General features: G+C 40.4%; 1 protein-coding gene across 1 annotated transcript in view; it reads left to right on the forward strand.

Annotated features, from left to right (window-relative positions):
* Positions 1-9,773: 9,773 nt before the first annotated feature.
* aldocb (aldolase C, fructose-bisphosphate, b) overlaps positions 9,774-26,028 on the forward strand; it is a 53,695-nt gene continuing 37,440 nt past the window's right edge. Inside the window, exon 1 of the mRNA XM_061962886.2 lies at positions 9,774-9,897. The gene's annotated coding sequence lies outside the window, so the exon portion shown is untranslated. The remainder of the gene's footprint in view (positions 9,898-26,028) is intronic.

Consider the following 26,028-nt stretch of genomic DNA (forward strand, 5'->3'; position numbering starts at 1 on the left):
GCTGCTGCCAGCTCATTAAAATTACCGACTGGAAGGCGAGAAACACTTTATTTCAACAGACTCTGGCGCCGTACCTGTCGTCAAAACTCCAAAGACCGACTGCACAGTTGCACAATAAAAGCGCTGCTTCATCCTGCCTGCGCTACCAAAATAAGAGTCTCAGAAAGCTGGCATGCACAAGCTAGCAAGCTACGGAGTTTGCCAACAATGTATTTCTTGTAAAGTGTATACAAAGGAGTACGGAAGCTGGATAAATAAGATGCCAAAAACCAACCACTTTCATGTGGTATTGGACAGAAAGGAGGACTTTTTTTTTTCTCCTCCATTCGAAAATGCGGACGTTATCATCACCACTGTCTGATTCCAATCAATGCAAGTCATCAGAATCAGGTAATACACCAACTTATATTCTTGTCTTCATGAAAGAAAGGAATCTATATGTGTTAAACATGCTTGTATTATCTTTAAACACCTTTAACTTATTAACAATATTAACTATATGTGTTAAACATGCTTGTATTATCTTTAAACACCTTTAACTTGTTAACAATATTAACTATGTGTTAAACATTCTTGTATTATCATTAAACACCTTTAATTTATTAACAATATTAACTATATGTTAAACATGCTTGCATTATCACTAAACATCTTTAACTTGTTAACAATATTAACTATATGTGTTAAACATGCTTGCATTATCACTAAACATCTTTAACTTGTTAACAATATTAACTATATGTGTTAAACATGTTTGCATTATCTTTAAACACCTTTAACTTGTTAACAATATTAACTATATGTGTTAAACATGTTTGCATTATCTTTAAACACCTTTAACTTGTTAACAATATTAACTATATGTGTTAAACATGCTTGTATTATCTTTAAACACCTTTAACTTATTAACAATATTAACTATATGTGTTAAACATGCTTGTATTATCTTTAAACACCTTTAACTTATTAACAATATTAACTCTATGTGTTAAACATGCTTGCATTATCATTAAACACCTTTAACTTGTTAACAATATTAACTATATGTATTAAACATACTTGTATTTTCATTAAACATCTTTAATTTATTAACAATATTAACTATATGTGTTAAACATGCTTGTATTATCATTAAACACCTTTAACTTGTTAACAAAAACATATGTTTCATAAATAAGTAAATATAAATTATATATATGAATGAGGTAGATCCCCACGACTTGATCAATTGAAAAGTAGCTCGCCTGCAGAAAAAGTGTGAGCACCCCTGCCCTAAAGGGACATGGGAGAATTTTTTTTTTTTTTTTAGACATGTATCTCGTGCGCATGAGAAACTTTCTATAAAGTTATAAAAAAAAAAATGTTTTAAATGTATTATTATTAATTTTTTTTTATAACTGTATAAAAAGTTTCTTGTGCGCACGAGATACATGTCTAAAAAAATATAAAAAAATAAATATTTATTTAAAAAAAACATTTCCTCCATGTCCCTTTTAGGGGCTCCGTACTGCATAAACAATGTATGAATACATTAGATATCTATATATCTTATAGACTGTATCTCTGTTGCTGCAGCAGCAGAGAGTTTATTCTGTCTTGAAACTTTGTATTGATATTTTCTATTACATTCTTCCCTTAAATGATCATGTTTACACTGATTGATTTATATGTATTTTTTATGTATGTCGCTTTGGATAAAAGCGTCTGCCAAATACTTCAACATAAACATATATAAACACCTGAAAGTCTTTATATCAACTAAAACCACCAATCTGTTTCGCTGGATTCAGAATAAAACCAAATTCTGTCTTACCCAACAATCTTAGTATTTGAATATTGTTACTTCCTGGTTACAATTATACTGTTAAGAAAGTATTGTCTTATACTTTGCCTAAAATGAGAATGCATCATAATCCGTGGCAGCTGGGGAATTTTCACAAAATACAACCAATAGTACGTTAATGTTAAATCTTACTTGTGAAAAGTAATCCTATTTTCAACAGTCCGCTCATTTGAGCAGGAAAACGCTCAACACCATCTTTGTTTTCTACCTGTCAACTGTCAGTTTAGGCTGCTCGCCGGCTCCTCACCACCACTTCAAGATGGCGGCCGAATTTCTCGCTTCACAGCAGCCAATGCTGCGTCTACTTATAACATGTCTATGACTACAAGTGTGACGTAACCACCTAGCATTGTGACGTGAAAGAAAGTCATGCTAACGAGTAGCCACTTGGCATTGTTAGCATGAAGTAGCATTGTGATGTCAAAGAACAATATTAGTCATGCTAGTGTTAGCATGAAGTAGCATTGTGATGTCAAAGAACAATATTAGCCATGCTAGTGTTAGCATGACCTAACAATGTTAGCCATGCTTACACAAGCATGGCATGGCTAATAATGTTTTCTTACGTCACAATGCTAGGTGGCTACTTGTTAGCATGACTTTCTTTCACGTCACGATGCTAGGTGGTTACGTCACACATGTAGCCACCTAGCGTTGTGACGTAAGAAAACAGCACGGACCCCTCCGCCACCGTGCTGCCCTCATTTTCTGGTAGTCTGGCTAATTTCCTTGTAGCCTGGCTAATTTACTAATAACCGTGATTAACATCCTGGTCGTCTAGCTAACTTCCTAGTAGCCTGGCTTACTTCCTGGCAAATTTCCTGGTAGCCTGGCTAACTTCCTGGTAGCCTTGCTAACATCCTAATAGCCTGGCTTACTTCCTAGCAAATTTCCTGGTAGCATGGCTAAATTCCTAATAGTCGTGGCTAACACCCTGGTAGCCTGGCTAACTCCCTGGAAGCCAGGCTAACTTCCTAGTAGCCGTGGCTAACTACCTGGTAGTCTGGCTAACTTCCTGGAAGACTGACTAATATCCTGTTGGTCTGGCTAACTTCCTGGAAGACTGACTAATATCCTGTTGGTCTGGCTAACTTCCTGGAAGACTGACTAATATCCTGTTGGTCTGGCTAACTTCCTGGAAGACTGACTAATATCCTGTTGGTCTGTCTAACTCCCTGGCAATCAAGCAAACATCCTGGTAGCCTGGCTAATTTCCTAATAGTTGTGGCTAACATCCTGGTAACTTGGCTTACTTCCAGGTTAATTTCCTAGTAGCCATCGCTAATTTACTAATAGCCGGGATTAACATCCTGGTAGTCTAGCAAACTTCCTGGTGACCAGGCTTACTTCCTGGCACATTTCCTGGTAGCCTGGCTTACTTTCTAGCAAACATCCTGGTAGCATGGCTAAATTCCCAATAGTCGTGGCTAACATCCTGGTAGCCGCGGCAAACGACCTGGTAGTCTGGCTATCTTCCTGGAAGACTGACTAATTTCCTGGTAGACTGGCTAACATCCTGTTAGTCTGGCTAACTCACTGGCAGTCAGGCAAACATCTTGGTAGCCGTGGCTAACTACCTGGTAGCCTGGCTAATTTCCTGGTAGCCGTGGCTAACTACCTGATAGCCTGGCTAATTTCCTGGTAGCAATGGCTAACTTCCTGGTAGCCTGGCTAACTCCCTGGAAGCCAGGCTAACTTCCTAGTAGCCGTGGCTAACTACTTGGTAGTCTGGCTACCTTCCTGGAAGACTGACTAATATCCTGTTGGTCTGGCTAACTTCCTGGAAGACTGACTAATATCCTGTTGGTCTGTCTAACTCCCTGTCAATCAAGCAAACATCCTGGTAGCCTGGCTAATTTCCTAATAGTTGTGGCTAACATCCTGGTAACTTGGCTTACTTCCAGGTTAATTTCCTAGTAGCCGTGGCTAATTTACTAATAGCCGGGATTAACATCCTGGTAGCCTAGCAAACTTCCTGGTAACCAGGCTTACTTCCTGGCACATTTCCTGGTAGCCTGGCTTACTTGCTAGCAAACATCCTGGTAGCATGGCTACATTCCTAATAGTCGTGGCTAACATCCTGGTAGCCGCGGCAAACGACCTGGTAGTCTGGCTATCTTCCTGGAAGACTGACTAATTTCCTGGTAGACTGGCTAACATCCTGTTAGTCTGGCTAACTCACTGGCAGTCAGGCAAACATCTTGGTAGCCGTGGCTAACTACCTGGTAGCCTGGCTAATTTCCTGGTAGCCGTGGCTAACTACCTGATAGCCTGGCTAATTTCCTGGTAGCCATAGCTAACTTCCTGGTAGCCTGGCTAATTTCCTGGTAGCTTGGCTAACATCCTGGTAGCCTGGCAATTTTTTTGGTAGCCTGGCTAATTTCCTAATAGCCATGGCTAACATCCTGGTAGCTTGGCGAACATCCTGGTGGACTGGCTAGTTTCCTAATAGCCGTGGCAAATATCCTGGCAGCTTGGCTAATTTCCTGGTAGCCTGGCTAACTTCCTGGAAGACTGACTAATTTCCTGGTAGACTGGCTAACATCCTGTTAGTCTGGCTAACTACCTGGTAGACTGGCTAACATCCTGTTAGTCTGGCTAACTACCTGGTAGCCTGGCTAATTTCCTGGTAGCCGTGGCTAACTACCTGGTAGCCTGGCTAATTTCCTGGTAGCCGTGGCTAACTTCCTGGTAGCCTGGCTAATTTCCTGGTAGCTTGGCTAACATCCTGGTAGCCTGGCAATTTTTTTTTGTAGCCTGGCTAATTTCCTAATAGCCATGGCTAACATCCTGGTAGCTTGGCGAACATCCTGGTGGACTGGCTAGTTTCCTAATAGCCGTGGCAAATATCCTGGCAGCTTGGCTAATTTCCTGGTAGCCTGGCTAACTTCCTGGAAGACTGACTAATTTCCTGGTAGACTGGCTAACATCCTGTTAGTCTGGCTAACTACCTGGTAGACTGGCTAACATCCTGTTAGTCTGGCTAACTACCTGGTAGCCTGGCTAATTTCCTGGTAGCCGTGGCTAACTACCTGGTAGCCTGGCTAATTTCCTGGTAGCCGTGGCTAACTTCCTGGTAGCCTGGCTAATTTCCTGGTAGCTTGGCTAACATCCTGGTAGCCTGGCAATTTTTTTTTGTAGCCTGGCTAATTTCCTAATAGCCATGGCTAACATCCTGGTGGACTGGCTAGTTTCCTAATAGCCGTGGCAAATATCCTGGCAGCTTGGCTAATTTCCTGGTAGCCTGGCTAACTTCCTGGAGGCCTTTGTAACTTCCCGGCAGCCTGGTACATTTCTGGCAGACTTTCCAACTTCCTGCTTGCCGTGGCTAACTTCCTGGTAGACCGGTCAATTTTTTTCTGGTAGCCGTGGCTAACTTCCTGGTAGCCTGGCTAACATTCTGGCTTGTGCAAGAAGAAGAAAGATAAAGCTTTTGTGTTTTTTTTCACTGACAATGGGAACTTTAATCAAGCTGAGCACGCCAAGGAAGGAACACCAAACCTCATGCAAGAATTATTTTTTGCTTGTTTACTTTGAAATAGTCGTATAAACGTGCCCACCTGTTTCCCAGGTGTACGTTTTGAACATCCTCCCGTGTTTTATCACCAGCGACTCAGGGGAGCATTTACTTGCCTTTACTTGAGACACTGCTCTTTTTCTAATGCACTTGTCCCGATGCACCTGAACGCCTCACGAGTGATCCTTTTGTTTTGTTATGACATTGCTTGTTTATTAAAGAACAAATCCTCTTTGCACGATTTCTACACGTACTACATGTGTTTTTGGAACTGTACTAAACCTCCAATCTTACCAGAGGTGCTTCTGGGATTTCTTACATGACCCGACCTTCTAGAACATTTCAACATGGAAGTTGACTCTTTCAACATGACGCTGGTAGTTTGCTCAACGTGTGGAGGTTTTGACACGTCGACGGAGAGATTACATTCTCGTGTAGACAAGCCGTGCCCAAACCTTATCCACTGAGGGCCACAGACTGACAAATCACAGCAGGCGGGGGCCTTTTTGATAGCTTTCACCTTCAAAACCAGTACAATATATACTTTTTTTTTTTTTTTCAAACAACTATCCATCCATCCATTGCAGGCGGGCTGGAGCCTACCCCAGCTGCACTTGGACAGAAAAACTAGAAAAAGCAATTTCGGTAAAAATTTTGTGCGAATGTTGAAGAGCTAAAGTCGATATAAAATGCTAACAGTTAGCACGCTGGTTAGATAGCATCTATTAACAAATGTGAGCCAAAAAGCGTACTATGCTAACAATATCATGCGTATAGTTTGCATTCATGAAATATATATAGCAAAATATATGACACTGTTGTATACACTTTTAAATCATCTAAAAAAGCTAGCATGCTAATGTTAGGATGCTAAAATGCTAATTGTGTCAAGTACCAAAATATATTACTCTGAGGTGTATACGGGGGATTAAAATGTTTAAAAAGCTAGCATGCTAATATTAACGTGCTAAATTGTCAACTGTAACACGTGTCAAGTACCAAAATATATTACTCTGACGTGTGTACGGAGGAGAACAATTTTAAAAAGCTAACATGCATGCTAAAATCCCAACTGTAACATGTGTCAAGTACCCGTATACTCTGAGATGTATACGGGGGGAAAAAACGGTTTAAAGAGCCAACATGCTAATGTTAGCGTGCTAAAATGCCAATGTAAAATGTGTTCAGTACCAAAATAAATTACTCTGAGGTGTGTACAGGGGAAACCATTTTTTTAAAAGCTAGCATGCTAATGCTAACGTGCTAAAATGCCAACTGTAACATGTGTCAAGTACCAACATATATTACTCTAAGGTGTGTACCTGAAAAATGTGTTTAAAATGCTAGCATGCTATCATTAACATGTATCAAGTACCAAAATGTCGTCGTGGCTTGTGCAGCCCTTTGAGACACTCGTGATTTAGGGCTATATAAGTAAACATTGATTGAAAATATGACTGAAGTGTAAAACTAAAAAAAATTGCTAACAGATAGCATATTAATGCTAACATGCTAAAATGCCAACTGCAACATGTGTCAAGTACCAAAATATATTACTCTGAGGTGTGTACCTTAAAAATGTGTTTAAAACGCTTGCATGCATCAAGTACCAAAATATGACTGAAGTGTAAACCTAAAAAAATGGCTAAAAAGCTAGCATATTAATGCTAACATGCTAAAATGCCAACTGCAGCATGTGTCAAGTACCAAAATATATTACTCTGCGGTGTGTACCTTAAAAATGTGTTTAAAACGCTAGCATGCTATCATTAGCATGTATCAAGTACCAAAATATGATTGAAGTGTAAACCTAAAAAAAATTGCTAAAAAGCTAGCATATTAATGCTAAAATGCAAACTGTAACATGTGTCAAGTACCAAAATATATTACTCTAAGGTGTGTACCTTTAAAAATGTGTTAAAAACGCTAGCATTCTATCATTAGCATGCATCAAGTACCAAAATATGGCTGAAGTGTCTACCTAAAAAAAAAAGTGCTAAAAAGCTAGCATATTAATGCTAAAATGCTAACTGTAGCATGCGTCAAGTACCAAAATATATTACTCTGAGGTGTATGCGGGGGATGGAAATGTTGAAAAGGCTAGCATGCCAATGTTACCGTGCTAAATTGCCAACTGTAACATGTGTCAAGTACCAAAATATATTACTCTTGACGTGTGTACGAGAGAAAACATTTTTAAAAAGCTAGCATGCTAATGTTTGCTTGCTAAAATGCCAACTGTAACATTTGTCAAGTACCAACATATATTACTCTAAGGTGTGTACCTGAAAAATGTGTTTAAAATGCTAGCATGCTATCATTAACATGTATCAAGTACCAAAATGTCGTCGTGGCTTGTGCAGCCCTTTGAGACACTCGTGATTTAGGGCTATATAAGTAAACATTGATTGAAAATATGACTGAAGTGTAAAACTAAAAAAAATTGCTAACAGATAGCATATTAATGCTAACATGCTAAAATGCCAACTGTAACATGTGTCAAGTACCAAAATATATCACTCTGAGGTGTGTACCTTAAAAATGTGTTTAAAACGCTAGCATGCATCAAGTACCAAAATGACTGAAGTGTAAACCTAAAAAAAATTGCTAAAAAGCTAGCATATTAATGCTAACATGCTAAAATCCCAACTGCAGCATGTGTCAAGTACCAAAATATATTACTCTGCGGTGTGTACCTTAAAAATGTGTTTAAAACGCTAGCATGCTATCATTAGCATGCATCAAGTACCAAAATATGACTTAAGTGTCTACCTAAAAAATATGTGCTAAAAAGCGAGCATATTAATGCTAAAATGCTAACTGTAGCATGCGTCAAGTACCAAAATATATTACTCTGAGGTGTATGCGGGGGATTGAAATGTTGAAAAGGCTAGCATGCCAATGTTACCGTGCTAAATTGCCAACTGTAACATGTGTCAAGTACCAAAATATATTACTCTTGACGTGTGTACGAGAGAAAACATTTTTTAAAAGCTAGCATGCTAATGTTAGCTTGCTAAAATGCCAACTGTAACATTTGTCAAGTACCAACATATATTACTCTAAGGTGTGTACCTGAAAAATGTGTCTAAAATGCTAGCATGCTATCATTAACATGTATCAAGTACCAAAATGTCGTCGTGGCTTGTGCAGCCCTTTGAGACACTCGTGATTTAGGGCTATATAAGTAAACATTCATTGATTGATTGATTTAAAAATGACTGAAATTTAAACCTAAAAAAAATTGCTAAAAAGCTAGCGTATTATTGCTAAAATGCCAACTAACATGTGTCAAGTACCAAAATATATTACTCTGAGGTGTGTACCTGAAAAATGTTTTAAAATTCTAGCATGCTATCATTAGCATGTATCAAGTACCAAAATATGATTGAAGTGTAAACCTAAAAAAAATTGCTAAAAAGCTAGCATATTAATGCTAAAATGCAAACTGTAACATGTGTCAAGTACCAAAATATATTACTCTAAGGTGTGTACCTTTAAAAATGTGTTAAAAACGCTAGCATTCTATCATTAGCATGCATCAAGTACCAAAATATGGCTGAAGTGTCTACCTAAAAAAAAAGTGCTAAAATGCTAACTGTAGCATGTGTCAAGTACCAAAATATATTACTCTGAGGTGTGTCTGGGGGTAAAAAAATGTTTTTTAAAGCTAGCATGCTAATATTAGCGTGCTAAAATGCCAATTGTTACATGTAACATAATTAAATTTGCAAAAAAAAAATATATTTTTTTTTTTACCACTTCTTTAAAATTATCGGAATAAATAAAAAATCGCGACTTATATATGAATAGATTTTTTTTTTTTGCAATAATAATTAATTAATGTTTTTAATCTGGACAAAAAAATATTAAATATTTTTTTATTTTTTTAAACAAAATTCTCTAAAAAATTGTAATCGATTTAAAATCGGAATAAATAAAAAAACAATTTGGATGTGACTCTCTAATATCAATAATAATTGTTTAATGTTTTAAATCCAAAATTGTATTCTTATTTTTTAATCAACTCTCCAAAAATATGAATTGATTTAGAATCGGGGGTGATTTAAAATGTATGATTTGTACTGGAGTGAATTTTTTAGCACTGTGATTAATGTTGTCTTGAAGGAATTAGGCAAAACAAAATGGAGTGTGCTACTCTGCTGCAACCACCAGAGGCGCTGTGTTCGGCATAAGCTCATTTTCTATCATAAAAAAAAAGTGATGGTCTTAACTCCAACATATTTCTAATCGAGGATATTTAGAGATGTCACATAAATAAGTTACATGAATTCAGTGTCAAAATGCTCCTAATAATGAATCTCTGTATTTAGAGCTTATGAAAGGATGCAGGTGCATCGATTGACTGATGCTGCCCCGCGCATGCGCATTACCACCCATCCTCCCGCCGTGACGCAGCGCTTAAGCCCCGCCCCTCCCCCCCACCGGCTTTAGTAAAGCGTCACGTTGCTCTGCAGCACAGTCTCTCCCGTCACCTCGACATCTCCTAACCTGCCTTCTCTTCTCCGAGCTGCTGGTAAGAAAAATATTTGTTTTATTCAACTACCTCCTCTTTTTTTTTTTTTTAAACGACCACCTTGATGCGATGTGATGCTGGGGCCACGCCCCTCGTCTCGAGTTTAGCTAGCAGCTAACATTTTTGACGGACAGCTAACGTCGCCGAGTGTCATTTTAACATTTTTTTTAGCGTTCATAGCTCACCGCCCGCGGCTTTTTTTGGGACAAAATATCACCGTGTGTCGAAAAAAAACAAAAAAAAACCCCGCTTCGAGATGTCGGCGGAAGAAAACAGGAAGGAGGAAAAATGAGCTGACCTTCACGGATGAATGTTGCGTCCTTTTAAAAAATCGTGACCTGTGCGCGTGCGTGCGATGGGAAAGGCTCGTGCGCGCGCGTGAGTATCTGATCCCAAGCACGTACGCATCCTCTGTGAAAGGGGGCGGGGCCAACGTTACATACTGTATTTCCTGCCCTGCTGTCCATTTTAAACTAATACATATAAACCTATTATAATGTAGTCTTTTACCTTTTTTGGAGCCTGTTGATTGGCGGTCTCCATGGCAACCCAGGTGTAAAAAGGGATTACTGACCTTTTTTTGTGTGCTTGGCGTCCATTTTGCTGCAGGCTTTTTATTGTCGTTGTGGCTTGTGCAGCCCTTTGAGACACTGGTGATTTAGGGCTATATAAGTCAACATTGATCGATTGATATTGCCCTTTTTAAGAGATGATAAGTAGGATGATGGCGCACATTTGACGGGGAAACGTCTTTTATCCCCACTGAGCGTTTTGGCTCTTAGCTCTGAGAGCCATTAAAACACCTCCCTCCCCCCCTCCTTCTCTTCTAAAGTGGAGAAGGTGGTGCAGGCGGACATGATGGAACACCTGATCACGTGTCAGAGAGGATTTGCCGACTCACTCCTGAACCGGGGTTGAGCATTCGGATCAATTTCCTTGATCGGTTGATTGGGAAAATGTATTTATTTATTAACATAAATGCTGTCAAATGATTCACTTTTTTTAAAATTAGAATTATGTTTTGGAATCGTTCCTATTAAATAAAGAAATGTCCTGAGAAAGTCTTCAAAGTGTTTATTTGAGATGTCACATCACGTCAGTATACAGAGAAGCAAGTCTACGCTGCGGATGGCAAAAGGAAGAGAGCGCGAGGGTAAATAAAATGGAGGAAAAAAAGCTTCTAGATCTTTTATAACAGCTTTAGGGATGTGAAAAGCAGCCCGTTTGGGGGGTGGAGCAATAAACTGATTGTGAACAGGAATGTTTTGGTTGCACATTGGGGGAAAGGCAGTAATACAGCATCAATCACAAAAGAAAGCCATTTGGAGAGTAACCCTTGACCGAAAGACAAATACAATAAAAATGTGTGATCTTCGTCATTACAACAAACAGGAATGTTTTGGTTGCACATTAGGGAAAAGGCAGTAATACAGCATCAATCACAAAAGAAAGCCATTTGGAGAGTAACCCTTGACCGAAAGACAAATACAATAAAAATGTGTGATCTTCGTCATTACGACAAACAGGAATGTTTTGGTTGCACATTAGGGAAAAGGCAGTAATACAGTATCAATCAGAGGGGTGGAATCAAGTTTTGGATGAAAAACATGAAACAACCATTATTGATATAACTATTATTGATAGTGTTGCTGTTATTTTAGTATTATATGCGTACATCTTCTCGATTGCTAAGTACTGTGAAGCTGCGCTTGAGTTGGAGTTGCTCCGTTTTCCTTTATTAGATTGACTTAACATTCTGTGATTTTTTTGTAAATAAAATTGTAAAAATGCATTTTTAAAAATAAGTTTTTTAGGCCAACACTGCACTCGTATAAGTCAGTAAGCCAGCAGCTAAGAGAAGCTTTTGCAACCTGTCGCCTGTTCTGAAAAGGTTTTATTATCATTGTACACCAAATAATAAGAATCAGAATCGCACAGTGATGCGTTTAATAACGTATATTAGATGCTAAAATGATGCCTTCCACTTTGCATCAGTCCATCTTAGATGAACTCGGGCCCAGTGAAGCCGGGCGGCGTTTCTGGGTGTTGTTGATAAATGGCTTTCGCTTTGCGTAGTAGAGTTTTAACTTGCACTTACAGATGTAGCGACCAACTGTAGTTACGGACAGTGGTTTTCGGAAGTGTTCCTGAGCCCATGTGGTGATATCCTTTACACACTGATGTCGCTTGTTGATGCAGTACAGCCTGAGGGATGGAAGGTCACGGGCTTAGCTGCTTACGTGCAGTGATTTCTCCAGATTCTCTGAACCCTTTGATGATATTACGGACCGTAGATGGTGAAATCCCTAAATTCCTTGCAATAGCTGGTTGAGAAATGTTGTTGGTTAGTCATTCCAATTCCAGTGTGGATTGAAAAAAAAGTTGAATTAGGGATGCTTTATTGTTAATATGTTGATAGTTCTTTTTCCTTTCCCCGGGGAATTGTGCATGACTCCTATGAGGAAGTATTGGTGTAGAGCAGTGGTCCCCAACCACCGGGCCATGGCCCGGTACCGGTCCGTGGATCGATTGGTACCGGGCCGCACAAGGAACATTTTTTTTTTTTTCCCCCCCCATTAAATCAACATAAAAAGCACAAGTTACACTTACAATTAGTGCACCAACCCAAAAAACCTCCCTCCCTCATTCACACTCATTCACACAAAAGGGTTGTTTCTTTCTGTTATTAATATTGTGGTTCCTACATTATATATCAATATATATCAATACAGTCTGCAGGGATACAGTCCGTAAGCACACATGATTGTATTTTTTTTATGACAACCCCCCCCTCCCCGGTCCGTGGGACAAATTTTCAAGCTTTGACCGGTCCACAGTTACAAAAAGGTTGGGGACTACTGGTGTAGAGTACGGTGCTTTCTAGTTGATTCTAAAGTGATGTCATGGAGGAGGAGGAAGAGGCAAGTGTTGCATGTCGATGTCGCAGTGCAGAAGTGGCCTGCAGGCCCTGTGCAACAGGCTCCTCCCCTCTCTTAACCCCCTAACCCCCGCGTTGTCTTTACCGCCGCACCATCCTGGCTATGCGACGTGTTTACTGCGAGACGTTTGTCACCTGCATATTCTTAGTTGAGCATAACAATAATATCCATACTAATACTAGTGAAATACATGTACATAATAACTACCTTGCGTTTCCAGAGTGTGCAACACTTTTTATGCAACAAATGGTGAAAGCGCACTTCTTTTTTTTTTTTTTTTACGTGTATATGCTGAGCGTGCGTTTTTGTCCGCACACAAGCAGGTTGGCATTGTAGCGGTCATACACTGTAAATACACACTTCCATGCAGGTGTGACCTCACCGGGCTCACCTGCGTGAAGCGAGTGACCTTTGCGTTGTGGTGACTGCACACTTTTTTTGTGTGTGTTCTTATCGTTCACAATCATTATGAAAGACATGAAGACAGATGTACCGTATTTTTCGGGATATAAATCGCCCCGGAGTATAAGTCGCACCGGCCGAAAATGCATAATAAAGAAGGAAAAAACATATATAAGTCGCAATGGAGTATAAGTCACATTTTTTTGGGAAATGTATTTGATAAAATCCAACAGCAAGAATAGACATTTGAAAGGCAATTTGAAATAAATAAAGAATAGTGAACAACAGGCTGAATAAGTGTACGTTATATGAGGCATAAATAACCAACTGGTATGTTAACGTAACATATTATGGTAAGAGTCATTCAAATAACTATAACATATAAATAAATGAATAAATAAATGGGTTGTACTTGTATAGCGCTTTTCTACCTTCAAGGTACTCAAAGCGCTTTGACACTACTTCCACATTTACCCATTCACACACACATTCACACACTGATGGCGGGAGCTGCCATGCAAGGCGCTAACCAGCACCCATCAGGAGCAAGGATGAAGTGTCTTGCTCAGGACACAACGGACATGACGAGGTTGGTACTAGGTGGGGATTGAACCAGGGACCCTCGGGTTGCGCACGGCCACTCTCCCACTGCGCCATGCCGTATATATATATATATGTATATATATAGAACATGCTATACGTTTACCAAACAATCTGTCACTCCTAATCGCTAAATCCCATGAAATCTTATACGTCTAGTCTCTTACGTGAATGAGATAAATGATATTATTTGATATTTTACGCTAATGTGTTAATAATTTCACACACAAGTCGCTCCTGAGTATAAGTCGCACCCCCGGCCAAACTATGAAAAAAACTGCGACTTATAGTCCGAAAAATACGGTAATATACAAATTTGCCTATGCATTTGATTATTATATCGATTTTTTGGTACACTGTAAAAAGGAAAAAATCTGTACATTTTACAATTTAAAAAAAAAAAGGCAATTTTACAGTATGGGTCTGGCTACCGACCTGATACGTCCGAAAGAGATGATCCAGTATTATCTGCTCACTGACACTACCTGGTGGTTGTTTGAGCACACCGCAGCTAGGCCTGGATAGTCCGACTCATTAATGCTTCGCAGGACTCCCACAGGAAGGAGGCGAAAAATAACCCACTGTACATTGTTTTTTTTGGGGGTTTTTTACAACATATTACAGTAAATAGAAAACAATATCACGGTTATTTTTACAGTAAAAAAAAAACTGGCTTACGTGAATGAGCTAAATAATATTATTTGATATTTTACGCTAATGTGTTAATAATTTCACACACAAGTCGCTCCTGAGTATAAGTCGCACCCCCGGCCAAACTATGAAAAAACTGCGCCTTACAGTCCGAAAAATACGATATGTCAAATTCCTCCCTCTCCGAATGAATCATGATTCTTATTTGTAACAATTCTTAATCAATTAGTGAAGTGAATTATATTTATATAGCGCTTTTCTCTAGTGACTCAAAGCGAAACAAAATTTGCGTACATGTATTTTTTTTTTGTGCCAAATTAGAAAGAAATAATGTATTTAGTAAGACTAGTTACAATACTTTATTGATACATATTATTTCCAGGATTGCAAGGGCAAAATAAAATGAAGTGGCGGGCCACATCTTCCCCCCGGGCCTTGGGTTTGACACCTGTGGTATATATGTAACGTAGTAACGGGCACATTTTTATTAATATTTACGTATTTTGCTCATTTTAAGCATACGCGGCGCAACAATTTTTAAAAAAACGCATCACAACTTGTACTTTTTTACCCCTTAACATCACTACTGATTGTTACAAACTTCATGAGAGCCAACAAACATAATAAAAACATCACTTACTGTACAAGGTCAGCTGTTATTAGGATGCCGACTGCTAGGATGAATTGATTAACGCGGACCCCGACTTAAACAAGTTGAAGAACTTATTGGGGTGTTACCAGCTAGTGGTCAATTGTATGGAATATGTACTGCACTGTGCAATCTACTAATAAAAGTCTCAATCAATCAATCAATAAGCCTCGCCAAGAAAAGGGGGGTGGAACCAAGCGTCTTTTCGTGTCAATCTCGTCATTACCAGGTCTAAATTGGCTGTCAAAGTGTACCAATTTGCCGGAATACCTCTTCATCCTTCTACTATCCGGGTGAGAGGCATGGTTTATGATCTAGAATAAAGTTTGACGAGATAGGCAAACATAAATAGATTGTCTGCGATAGCGCTCATAATAACTTTTTTTAAGTCTTTGGTGTGACTCGGCCCGGGGTTTGAACTCACAACCTACCGATCGGGTAAGTAACTTTTCAAGCTAGATAAAATACTTTCATAACTTTTTGGGATGATACATGGACTAGTTGAATGACACCGGCGTCTGTATCGCTTTTACTGGCACTTAGCGACTTCGAGGAGGGTAACAGGAATTCTGTCTCACAAAAAAACTACAAATGTGCTGCCTTGCTTCACGGCATACATCGCTCCCCCTTTACCCATTCGTTAAAAAGACGGAAGTCGATGTGAACGCCTACGTGCCGCCAGAAAACAAAAAAAAAGAAGAAGAACGCCTACGTGCAATTACCGAAATGCCGAAGCTCCTAATCAACCAAAGAAACGAAAAGTTTTGTCTGTGGAGATAGAAAAAAAGAAAAACGGAAGCTACCCGGATACAAAGACAGTCAAGGATCAACATTGTCCCGGCTTTCACTCGCTGGCGTGAGCTCAAAGACGAGGGATTTCAGACCGATGCTGCCTTGGCTTTGTTCCTGCTAAACTAGTAAGTGACTTCCGATGCTCAAATCAAAATGATAATGCTAATGTTAGCGACCAGAGTCGATATAGTCCCGTTGAGTTGAATACTGACTCATAATCCTTGCCAAGAAAAGGGGGGGTGGAACCAAATGTCTTTTCGTGTCGTTATCACCATTCCCGGGTATAAATTGGCTGTCAAAGTGTACCAACTTGTCGGAATACCTCTTCATCCTTCTACTATCCAGGTGAGAGGCACGGTTTATGAATAAAGTTTTGACGAGATAGGAAACTTCAGTCGATCCTGTCAACATTGCCACGCAAAGCCGCTATGATATGATGAGAGTGCGGAAATATGACCACATCACACCAATTCTCAAATCCCTTCACTGGCTTCCTGTTCCGCTCAGGATTGAATTCAAAGTCTCCCTACTAGCCCACCAGTGCCTCCATGGAAATGCCCCCCTTTACCTCAAATAACTACTCACCCCCAAATCCTCCACCGGACAGGCTAACCCCCTCCAACCTCCGAGGACAAAGCTACGAACAATGGTAGACTGAGCTTTTTGCTCCGCCGCTCCCAGTCTGTGTAACGCTCTCCCTGACCACCTGAGGGCACCACAGACTGTGGATGCTTTTAAAAAAGGCTTAAAAGCCCTTCTTTTTTTAAAAAACAAACGTTTTTTTTAGATATATGTATACTAGTTACAGCTATTTTTATTTTTTATTTATTTCTTTATTATCTTTTTATTTATTTATTTTTTAATACACTGTAGCACTTTGAGATTTTTTTTTCCAAATAAAATCTATTATTATTATTATTATTATAAATAGTCCGTCTGCGTTAGCACTCATAATAACAATATCACTAATACTGACTCATAATCCTTGCCAAGAAAAGGGGGGGTGGAACCAAATGGCTAACCCCCTCCAACCTCCGAGGACAAAGCTACGAACAATGGGAGACCGGGCTTTCTGCTCCGCCGCTCCCAGTCTGTGTAACGCTCTCCCTGACCACCTGAGGGCACCACAGACTGTGGATGATTTAAAAAAAGGCTTAAAAGCCCTTCTTTTTTTTTTTAAAAACCCTTTTTTTAGATATATACTAGAGATGCGCGGATAGGCAATTATTTCATCCGCAACCGCATCACAAAAGTCGTCAACCATCCGCATCCACCCGAATTAACATTTAATCAACACCGCACCCACCCGTTGTTATATATCTAATATAGACGATGCAAGGCATTAGTGAGGTTATAAAGCTTTTGCCTGTCAAATAAAGGAGACTGATCCAATGTAGCAGAGACATTCAATGCGTGCCACGCTGTCACGGCCCAGGCGCACACCAGTGCGCAATCATCTGGGAGCCGCACTGAGCGCACCTCCAAGCGCGTGGAGGTGCGATGTCCCTCGCACCCGCGGCGGCTCCACCCGGGCTCGCGCCCGAGGCTTCAGCGCGCACCACGGCGGCCATCCTACTCGTCGCGGCCTAGCCCTCGCGGCTCTCGCTGCCGGCGACGGCCGGGTATGGGCCCGACGCTCCAGCGCCATCCATTTTCAGGGCTAGTTGATTCGGCAGGTGGGTTGTTACACACTCCTTAGCGGGTTCCGACTTCCATGGCCACCGTCCTGCTGTCTATATCAACCAACACCTTTTCTGGGGTCTGATGAGCGTCGGCATCGGGCGCCTTAACCCGGCGTTCGGTTCATCCCGCAGCGCCAGTTCTGCTTACCAAAAGTGGCCCACTCGGCTCACCAGGGTGAGCCCCACCCCTTTCGTGAGCGCACTGCGCGCGGAGTGACCCCTGTTACGCGCCCCCGGCAACGGGGGTGGCGGGCAGGTAAGCTGCGCGGGCGGAGCGCGCGGAGTGACCCCTGATACGAGCCCCCGGCCACGGGGGTGGCGGGCAGGTAAGCTGCTTACCTGCTGCGCGTGACGCCGGCCGCGGCGAAGGCGGACGAGGCGGGGTGTCGGTGCGGTGGGCGCGGTGGTGACCCTGGACGTGCGTCGGGCCCTTCTTGCGGATCACCTCAGCTACGGCTCCCGGTGGGGCCCTCTCGGGGGAAGGGGCCTCGGTCCCGGACCCCGGCGAGGCGTCCCTTCTCCGCTCCGTAAAAGTGTCCATCTCTTTTTTTTTTTTCTTCTGTTGTGGCATATGCTGCAGGTGCCTGCTCGTTTTTCGTATGTGGGTAACAACATTTAACTATGTATATATATTTCCCAATTGGTTTAACTGCCACCCGCCTGAATCTATTTAAAATCTCTTTTTTTTTTTATTTCAACCGCCCGACCCGACCCGCGGATAAAATCTAATTTTTTTTTATTTCAACCGCCCGATCCGCGGATAATCCGCGGACTCCGCGGTTGTGTCCGCAAACCGCGCATCTCTAATATATACATACTAGTTACAGCTATTTGGCTGTTCTACTTTTTATTTGTATTTATTTCTTTATTATCTTTTTATTTATTTATTTTTTAATACACTGTAGCACTTTGAGATTGTTTACTCAATATAATTAGTTTTTTTCCCCAAATAAAATCTATTATTATAAATAGTCCGTCTGCGTTAGCACTCATAATAACAAGATCACTAATACTTGTTACTATTCAAGTCACGACATGTAAATGTAGTATTTTTGCCGGGTTTGGGATGGTTATTATGTTTTTTGGGTGGAATAAAGCACCTCCTATTGGCTCCGCTGTAAGTGGATTTTTGTTTACGAGTTAGAATGCATGGAAAAAATATACATCCATTGTCATGTCTTTCACAATGATTGTGAGCGATAGGCAAAATGTTAAAAAAAAAAAAAAAAGTGCAGTTCCCCTTCAAGAGTGTGTGTTATCTCACCGTCCTAACCCCAGGATTAACATGGAGGACACACACACACACATGCTGGACAGAATCCCAAATCCGGCCTCACTTTGTCACTTCATTGGCAGATCCAGTTGGAGTGCTTTGTATGGTTGGTAGGCGCCATTGTTGTCACAGAATGTGCCTCATTGTGTGAAACCTGAGCGCCAGTCGGCTGCACGGAAGTTTACCGGACTATGCGATTCCATTTTATGCTGGAGTTCACCTCATAGAGCTCGCATGTGGATTAACGGTGGACAGTTTGTTGACCAATGGTGTGGCTCGGCTGCAGCATCTCTAAAAATGTGTGTTTGAGTTCACCCGTTAAGGAAATGTAGCCGTGCCCATTCCCAATGAGATTATTAAAGCAGCGCTAACAGGGTTTACCCTAAACCAGTGTTTTTCAACCTTTTTTGAGGCAACGCACATTTTTTGCGTTGAAAAAACGATAACATAAACTCAGTTGACAGTAAAAAGTCGCCGTCGCAATTGTTGGATATGACTTTAAAGCATAACCAAGCATGCATCACTATAGCTCTTGTCTCAAAGTACCGTATTTTCCGCACCATAAGGCGCCCTGGGTTATAAGCCGCGCCTTCAATGAACGGCATATTTCAAAACTTTGTCCACCTATAAGCCGCCCCGTGTTATAAGCCGCATCTAACTGCGCTAAAGGAATGTCAAAAAACAGTCAGATAGGTCAGTCAAACTTTAATAATATATTAAAAACCAGCGTGATGTGGGCGCGCATGGAGTCGTATATCAACATGGACGGAGCTGCGTGAAAAAAGCCACCCGGCCTCTTCACGTAAACTTAAACTTACCTTAACCACTCGCTCATCTTTTCTTCATCCATCCATCCCTTCGAGTTAGCTTTTATGATGACGCCGGCTGGAAAGGTCTCTTTTGGCAAGGTCTTCCTTTTGAATATCACCATGGGTGGAAGTTTCTGGCCATTAGCATGGCAAGCTAGAACCACAGTGAAGGATGACTTCTCATTCCCTGTGGTGCGAATATTCACCGTACGTGCTCCCGTTGTATCCACAGTGCGGTTCACAGGAATATCAAAAGTCAGTGGAACCTCGTCCGTCCATGTTGATAATGTTCTCTGGCCGGATCTTTTTTTCAGCTATCTTGTTTTTACAATATGCACGGAAAGTAGCCAGCTTTTCTTGAAAGTCTTTAGGCAGTTGCTGTGAAATAGTAGTCCGTGTGCGGATGGAGAGATTGCGTCTTTTCATGAACCGGATCCCTGTCGCTTAGTAGGAGCCATTTTGTGGTCTTTACAGATGTAAACACACAAAGGAAATGAAACGTACGGTAATATCCGCGCGCTTTTTCTTCTTCTACGCGGGCGGGTGGTTGCTTACAGTAGAAGAAGAAGCGCTTCCTATTCTATGGGGTCGGGTGCTTACCTTGGCGGTTGCTTGCGTAGAAGAAGAAGCGCTTCCTCTTCTACGGGGAAAAAAGATGGCGGCTGTTTACCGTAGTTGCGAGACCGAAACTTTATGAAAATGAATCTTAATATTTATCCATATATAAAGCGCACCGGGTTATAAGGCGTACTGTCAGCTTTTGAGAAAATTTGTGGTTTTTAGGTGCGCCTTATAGTGCGGAAAATACGGTAGGTGTACTGTCACCACCTGTCACATCACGCCCTGACTTATTTAGACTTTTTTGCTGTTTTCTTGTGTGTAGTGTTTTAGTTCTTGTCTTGCGCTCCTATTTTGGTGGCTTTTTCTCTTTTTTTTGGTATTTTCCTGTAGCAGTTTCATGTCTTCCTTTTGAGCGATATTTCCCGCATCTACTTTATTTTAGCAATCAAGAACATTTCAGTTGTTTTTATCCTTCTTTGTAACATTGTGGACGCCGCCTCTGCTCCACAGTAAGTCTTTGCTGTCGTCCAGCATTCTGTTTTTGTTGACTTTGTAGCCAGTTCAGTTTTAGTTTCGTTCTGCATAGCCTTCCGTAAGCTTCAATGACTTTTCTTAGGGGCACTCACCTTTTGTTTATTTTTGGTTTAAGCATTAGACACCTTTTTACCAGCACATTGCCCCCCGCTGTTTCCGACATTTACTAAGCAATTAGCTACCGGCTGCCACCTACTGATATGGAAGAGTACTACACGGTTACTCTGCCGAGCTCTAGACAGCACCGACACTCAACAACAACACATCATTTGCAGACTATAATTACTGGTTTGCAAAAAAAATGTTTTTAACCCAAATAGGTGAAATTAGATCATCTCCCACGGCACACCAGACTGTATCTCACGGCACAGTGGTTGAAAAACACTGCCCTAAACTATCAAGACAACCTGTGGCGGTGGGGGCGTGGTCACCGTGATGTAATTGAGTGATTTTTATAATTTGCTATATTATGATTGTCATGATCCCGTGGCCCGGATCATGTTTTTGTTATATTCTGTTAGTTTTGGACTCCCTTAGTTCCTGTTTTTGTGCACCCTTGTTTGCTTTTAGTTACCATGGTTGCTTATTATTTTCACCGGCCTCTGATTGGTGTTCGGGACGCTCACCTGTTCCCCGAGCACTAATCAGAGGCATTATTTAAGCCTGCCTTTGCCGGTCAGTCGGCCGTGCTTCATTGTTTGCTTTTGCTACAGTTACGTGATTATTCCTTGTCTTCTTGCCTATGCTAAGTGTTAGCCTTAGCTTCGAGTGCGATCGGCACATTTTTCCTCCGGCTTGTTTTCTGTTTTGGTACTTGTTTGAGTTTTTGAGAATAAATCATGTTCCTACCTGCACGTCCTGTCCGGAGTGGTCCGTTTGCATCCCGGGGGAACGAACCCCATAGTAAGCTGCGACCCCGCCGCCGTGACAATGATTTTCTTTAAAAAAGGCTCAAAAATGTATACATACATTTAAAACAAATGTGTTACTATGAATTGGTATTAACATATATACTGTATATTTTTTATCGTTTTGCCTTTTTTTCAATTGTTGTTGCTTATTGTACAAGTTTTTCCAGACTTTTAATGACTTTTTTTTAATTGAAATCAACAAAAAGCAACAAATCTAGCATCTCCTTCTGGTGTTACTATAGGATTTACTCGTGTTTAGTGCGAGGATGACGTCACACTTGCTTGGAGCTGTTGCTCAAGTTCGATTTTCTCTTTTTCAAAGCCGCCACTGTCCTCTTAATATTTGCACATTTTGTAGATGGCTGTCCGCGGGTATATCTGCAATATTTAAAAATTTACGTGCTCATCACAGACATGCTGACAACGTTCCAGACAATGGCGTGCGTTTTGTTTACATGCGGTTTCGGTGGCGCGGTTTTCGGTGATCAAAGTCTTCTTTTGGTTGTCAAGTTTTCGGTACATCACTTGTCAATAGTGCGCAAATAATAGGCTATACAGCATATATCAAGTCATACTGTAACGACCTGCTAATGTTTAATGTTCGTGGTTTTGATTTGATGTCAGTTTTTCCCACTTTTGCAAACACACCATCCATGCCTGAAAGGTGATTGGCGGAGAATGAGGAAGTGTTGTTGTGTGTCCGAGGTAAAACATGTTGGAATTGTGCCGTTGGTAAATTAGTAAAATTAGTAATTAAAGTTAAAAATTGCGTCAGACTTTGTGATTTCTTCTAAGGGCTACAATATATTATATTGTTTAAATTTGTTTTCAAGTAAATAAAAAAACAACCTTTTTTTCAAGGAGTGGCGGTAATAAAAATGTTCAATTACATTAAAGTAACTAAGTAACTTTTCAAGCTTGATGAAATATGCTCATACAGTTGTGCTCATAAATTTACATACCCTGGGAGAATTTATGATTTCTTGGCCATTCTTCAGAGAATATGAATGATAACACAAAAACCTTTCTTCCACTCATGCCTAATGGTTGTGTGAAGCTCTTTATTCAGAAATTAGAAAAATCCACAAATAACTTCAGCTGAAATACAGGACTCTCTGAAAAATTGTGGTGTGGCTGTTTCAAGATGCACAATAAGGAGGCACTTGAAGAATAATGGGCTGCATGGTCAAGTCGCCAGAAGAAAGCCATTTCTGCGCAAATGTCACAAAGTATCCCGCTTACATTACGCCAAACAGCACAGAGACAAGCCTCAAAACTTCTGGAACAAAGTCATTTGGAGTGATGAGACCAAAATTGAACTTTTTGGCCACTCGACCATGCAGCCCATTTTTCTTCAAGTGCCTCCTTGTTGTGCATCTTGAAACAGCCACACCGCAATTTTTCAGAGAGTCCTGTATTTCAGATGAAGTTATTTGTGGATTTTTCTTTGCATCTCGAACAATTTTCCTGGCAGTTGTGGCTGAAATCTTTGCTGGTCTACCTGAATCCCACATTTTCCACTTTTTAATCAGCGTTTGAACACTGCTGATTGGCATTCTCAATTCCCTGGATATCTTTTAAAGAGCTTCACACAACCATTAAGCATGAGTGGAAGAAAGGTTTTTGTGTTATCATTCATATTCTCTGAAGAATGACCAAGAAATCATAAATTCTCCCAGTGTATGTAAACTTATGAGCACGACTGTAACTTTTGGGATGATACATGGACTTACAACTAGTTGAATGACACCTCTGTCATGGCCTGAGGGGGTCTGTATCGCTTATGTCACCCCCTCTTTCCCCAATTTGTTAAAAAGACGGAAATCGATGCAAACGTCTATGTGCCGCTAGAAAACTAAAAGAAGAAGAAGAACGCCTACGTGCAATTACTGCTGTCATGGCCGAAGCTGCTAAACAACCAAAGAAACGAAAAGTTTTGTCTGTGGAGATACATAAAAGAAAAACGGAAGGATCAACATTGTCCCGGCTTTCACTCGCTGGCGTGAGCTCAAAGATGAGGAGGAATTTCAGACCGATACTGCCTTGGTTCTGTTCCTGCTAAACTAGTAAGTGACTTTCAATGCTCAAATCAAAATGATAATGCTAATGTTAGTGACCGGAGTCGATATAGTCTTGTTGAGTTGAATAAGGACTCATAATCCTCGACAAGAAAAGGGGGGGTGGAACCAAATGTCTTTTCGTGTCGTTATCACCATTCCCGGGTATGAATTGGCTGTCAAAGTGTACCAACTTGTCGGAATACCTCTTCATCCTTCTACTATCCAGGTGAGAGGCATGGTTTATGAATAAAGTTTGACGTCGATCCTGTCAACATTGGCACGCAAAGCCGTTATAAATAGTCCGTCTGCGTTAGCACTCATAATAACAATATCACTAATACTTGTTAATATTCAAGTCACGACATGTAAATGGAATATTTTTGCCGGGTTTTGGATGGTTATTTATTGTGGTTTTTTGAGCGGAATAGAGGACCTCCCATATATAAAATAATATAATCAGAACCTCCAGGTTCTGTAACAGCTTCTTCCCTCAAGCCGTAAGACTCTTGAACGCATCATAATTAAATTATCCCCTCAACTCCCCCCAAAATGGATTAACTCGCAGGAATATGTGTGAATGTGTGTGTGAATGGGTAAATGTGGAAGTAGTGTCAAAGCGCTTTGAGTACCTTGAAGGTAGAAAAGCGCTATACAAGTACAACCCATTTATCATTATTATAATAAAAAAGACAATATAACTAGGGCTGCAGCTAACGATTATTTTTCTATCGATTAATCTATAGATTATTTTTTCGATTAATCGGTTAATCTATAGATTATTTTTTCCGATTAATCTATAGATTATTTTTCCTTTTACCGATTATTTTTTTTATTTAAAATGAAGAGGAAAAAATAAATGTAGGCCAGTTTTTTCAAAAGGCATGGCTTTTATTTACAAAAAAAAAAGTATGGCCACTCAGTCAACATTGACAACAACATGACAAAATATTCTGTAACAATGTAAACATTTAAAACTTTTAACATTTAACAAAATTAAAAGTAGCTTATTTGCTTTTTAATGTGCAAATATAAAAGTAAACATCCAGTGCAAATCTTAATATTCTGGAATAGTATAAGCATTTAAAAAGTAAAAGTATTGCTTATTTTGCTTTAAAATGTGCAAAAATAAAGATAAACATCCAATACAAAAAAGTGCAAAACGGAAATATTCTGTAACAAGTGTAAACATTTCAACAAAAGTAAAAGTATTGCTTATTTGCTCAAATGTGCAAAAATAAAGCTAAACATCCAATACAAAAAAGTGTACAGTGTAAACATTTCAACAAAAGTAAAAGTATTGCTTATTTTGCTTAATAACACAACAATGATAGTATGATTAAAGTGAAAGTTAATTGTTGGTTTGTACATAGTATATGTAACTGTTAATGTTGTAAAAGGTATTTGCACAACTAATTAACGTTAGCGTTTGTGACACGTCTTGTGCCGTGGGGTTCTTTCAGGACCGACAGACTGAACGCCAGACGGCTTTGCCAGGTTTACAATCTTTTAATTTTACACAAAGTCTTTTCTCTTCCAACTCTTTTCTCTTTCTTTCCTCGCTTTTCAGCTCCTCTTCCTCGCTCGCTCGTCGTCCCCTGTCTCTTGCGGCGTCGCTCCCGGCGCGCCCCGCCTCGCCGCTCGCTCGCCGCCGCCGCCTCTCCACAGCGTTAAAGAGGAGCGCGTCTTTGTAAACACTGAACAGGCACGCCAAACGCGCCTCTCAGAGCAAACGGTGCTTTAGTTTATGAATTTACAACGCAGATACAAATGACACATTCATGTTTTTGTGTAATAATGACAACGTATACGCACGCGGACGATTGACTTGTTGATGGTGATGGCAAGAACGCTGTCGGGGGTTTTCTTTTCAAATGTTCGTTCATAGCCGTTGTGCTGCTATGATAGGCCATTTCCGCTCGACACAGTGTGCATACAACAACATTATTAGGCCGTTTATTGAAATACTCCGACACTTTTGACGACTTTTGGCGTGTTTTTTTCCCCTCGCTCGCATCGTCTGCTTTGCGCTCCGCCATGACAGTAGTGTGACGTAAATATGCGACGCGCCGACGCACAAAAACGGCGTCGACGTATTTACGTAACCGATGACGTCGACTACGTCGACGCGTCGTTTCAGCCTTAAATATAACATACATCCATAAACGTGGACGCATGTGAAAAAGTGCAATATATTTATCTGTACAGTAATTATTTATTTATTTATATATACTGTATTTATTTATTTTATATATATATTTATATATTATT

Source organism: Nerophis lumbriciformis, linkage group LG09 (assembly GCF_033978685.3).
Source record: "Nerophis lumbriciformis linkage group LG09, RoL_Nlum_v2.1, whole genome shotgun sequence".
NCBI lineage: Eukaryota > Metazoa > Chordata > Actinopteri > Syngnathiformes > Syngnathidae > Nerophis > Nerophis lumbriciformis.